This window comes from Ursus arctos, unplaced genomic scaffold (assembly GCF_023065955.2).
Source record: "Ursus arctos isolate Adak ecotype North America unplaced genomic scaffold, UrsArc2.0 scaffold_11, whole genome shotgun sequence".
In the NCBI taxonomy this organism is placed as follows: Eukaryota; Metazoa; Chordata; class Mammalia; order Carnivora; family Ursidae; genus Ursus; species Ursus arctos.
The window spans coordinates 23,992,714-23,996,564 of record NW_026622775.1 but is presented as its reverse complement, the minus strand read 5'-3'; positions in this window follow the sequence as shown (position 1 = coordinate 23,996,564).

Here is a 3,851-nt window from a genome sequence, read left to right as displayed (position 1 = left end):
AGCAGCTTTTTATGAATAGAGATACTAGATTGAACATTAATGGTTTTAGGTAAATTGGAAAGATGTATTTAAAATGTATACTATTGTTTTTCCCATTTTTCCTTTTATTTTTAAACCAAGAGTTGCATTGCAGCAATTTCCCCCATATAATGTTCCAAATCTCAGGTTGTGGAGTTCACTTTTCTCATTTAAAGGTGTGAATATTACTGCTATAAATGGCTTAGCCATCTGTAGATCATAACACAGCTGTCTGAATTCTACCCATGGTGGTAAGTAGCTGTCTTTCTGAATCAGTTCTTATTACTGACTGTGGTGACCTCAACTTTGTATTGATTTGGCCACCATTAAATGAAGAAGACTTCTATTATCTGCTGTCTCACCCATTACTATGAGTTTTCAAAATATTTTCTATAATATCGGTAGCAAATAATTTCATCCTCTGAAGAATCATTTAACTTGACAGAAAGAATTTCAGAATGCAAGAGGTCAAGAGATGGATTCTTAGTTCGCAAATACATTTTTAAAAGACAAAGCATCTGTCTAGGTTGACGTCCTCTTCTAGCAGAATAATTAGTGTATTAACTATATTAAAATGTGTTTTGTGAAAGATATTTAAGAAAGAAGATAAGTATAATTATTGAAATATTTTCCATTGATATTATTTTAACTACATTTCCATGTATTAGAAAATATCACTGTTATTACTTTAATTTATATATTATAAAAACCACTTTTTAAATGTACGGTTATTTTGGATTCCAGTAACCACAAGTACAGGTAAAAAACAAAACAATTCCAACAACCCAGAGAATTCTCTCATTCTGTCCCCACATCTTTCCCTTCTGTTGTCACCTTTTGAGTGTGGAGTCTTTGACTTCGCACAATGCTATCAAGAATTGTTTATGTCATGGCTACATAATAGTCCATTGAGTGACGTAACACAGTGTGTTGATTCATTTATCCATTAATGCTTATTTAGATTATTTCCAGGTTTTGGCAATTATCAGTAATGCCTCTCTAAAACATTTATGTTTGGGTTTTCACACGAACATAAGTTTTCATTTCTTTGGAATAAATACCTAGAAGAAACGCAAATCCCAAGTGATTCGTTAGTATATTTAAGTTTAAAAACAAAAACTCCCACACCACATTTCAGAGAAAGTGTCATTTTCTTCCCCTTATTGTTTTCTTTCCTTTCTCTCTTTTCTGACTCTAAGCATGGTACCTGGCAGATTTCAGGTGCTAAATAAATGATTGTTGAATGTAAATAAAATAAACATTTACAAAATTTTAGTTTTTCTATCATGCTGTATTTTGTTTAATAACAAAACAGCAACGAAAAGACTTGCTTTTAAGAAATTCTGCTTAGGGGCGCCTGGGTAGCACAGTCTTTAAGCGTCTGCCTTTGGCTCAGGGCGTGATCCCGGTGTTCCAGGATTGAGTCCCACATCGGGTTCCCCCATTCCAGGATCGAGTCCCCCCGTTCCAGGATCGAGTCCCACATCGGGCTCCTCCGCTGGGAGCCTGCTTCTTCCTCTCCCACTCCCCTTCTGTGTTCCCTCTCTCGCTGGCTGTCTCTCTGTCACATAAATAAATAAAATCTTTAAAAAAAAAAAAAGAAATTCTGCTTAAATAGGATCTAAGGGATTTAAAAGAGTCACCACTGTGACTAGACCATGAAAAGGAGGCTGCTAAAAATCACGCTAACCTGTTAAATACTGAGAACTTCAACACAGCATTACGTTCTCAGTTTGAGTGGCTTATCTTGGACTTTTATTACACTCTCTAACATTCTGCCAATTTGTCCTTTTGAACAAAGGTCTCTAGCCCTAAAAACTAATATTTTTTCTCCTCCAATTATAACTAATTATATAGATGACTTTATCCCCCATTTGTTTACCCAGAAAATAGGTGATTTCAACTAAATCATTTTTATGGCTCTTTAGTATTGTAAGTATGCATATGGTTTTATGTTTTTTATTTACTTGACAAATTCTAGTCAATGAATAAAATATTATGATCTTAAAATATGAAGAATATTAGTGGAATGACTGCTGAACAATGAGGTATGGTTGTGAGGAAAGTAAAATAATGGCTTTAGTGGAAAGAAAATAATCTTTGGAATTAAATATGAAATTGAATGACCTCTTGGCTTCTTATTAGTTATAAGAGCTTAGTTAAGTTTATTAAGATTTTGAAGATTTAGACATTCTACACATAAAATGGACACAATGTGACATAAATTGTGTTGGCTACCACTAAAATTAAAGTGTTAGTTTTCTTACATTATATTTGCCTGCTAATTAGTGTAATGTATTTTTCTGTGCACGATAATAGATTCCCAATAACTATTTTAATGTGGCATAAGTCCATGCCTTCCAGATATATTGCTACCAATGGTAATTTGTAAGGGTGCTCAGTTTCTCTTAAGATTTATCTATACAGGTCTTGGCCCCTGAGGTGCCAGGTGACTTACTTTCACCCTCACCACCAGGAATACTGGGCTGTTTAAGGTAATCCTTTCTAGCTCTGTAGGTACAGCCATGCACAGACCTTTTGCTAAATAGCTTCAAGTTCTCCAGAGAAACACTCTAGAAGCATATCTTTGCTACACCCTATTTTGTCACATGTTGCTTTTCCACAGTTTCTTTCTGCTTACTCTGAGGCAAACAGTGCTGATATTCCCTGTGATCAGGTGTAAGCCTCAAACACTCAGGTTTTTTTCTTTTCTTGTCTGTCATCTGCTATAAAATATGTCCCCATAGGCGATTTCGCAACTCAGGTATGCAGAGGACTTGAAAACATCCCCAGAGGCCTTTCAGTTTCCCAAACAAAACTCATAAGCCGTGAGGAAACGCAGAGTCCAGCCAGACCAGATCTGGGCATCCCATAGGTCTTTCATGCAAATATTCAGACTAATCTCTAATAATTGCGTGTGTATTTAAGGTTATTGCACAGATTACATTTAATATACCTGTGCTCACCATCTGCTATACCTCTTGGGGAATTGACACTGAACAGCTGGGAATTCTTTTTTTATAAGCAATAATGTTTTATAGCTGATAAAGTATGAATGAAATAAACCCTTTTAATTTTAACTACATATGAGAAATTTATATAATACTAGTTCTGGGAAAGTTATGTGTCCCTTGTTTAGGGGTGACAAATTATGGAGGCAAGGAGTACACACAGGTGTGCACACCCCCAAATCTACCACCTTTTAGTAAATTATTTTATTTTTGCTGACTTTGTTAAAGAACAAAAATTATTTATATAAATGTAGCATCAATTCAGGCGGAAGAAAGACAAGAATTCCATCTTCCCACGCAGATGTCAAAAACATTTAAACAGCTGTCAGACCAGTTCAAACTGTCATCAGAAGTGACCTTAAACCAAGTTTAGTTTTTAAATGTTATAAAAAAAAAAAAGTGAAAAAACAACACAGTGCCGTTATGCAGCTGTCTGAAATATTAAATGAAAGAATGAACATATGTTCAGTTGCTCTTCAAACTTTAATGGTTTGGAGAGAAATTCTGTTGTCTCAGATCTTTAAGAACATCTGAGGCCCATACAGCTTCAACACCTGTGAAAGATCCTCTCTGAAATCATACATTCCCACTTCAAAGTCTTTGACTACTATTCTTTGCCAAACATGTGCCAACAAACAACAGAAAAATTATTAATAATATTTATGATATCTAAGACCTTCTTGCAGTGTATATTTTAGAGGGAGAGTAAAATCCTTTGGACTTTTATCCACAAAAAATGTACATTTTCTTTATAATGTAAAATACTACTAAAAGAGCAATTTGGTAGCAAACAACTAAGATATCAGTTTCAGTTCCTGAACA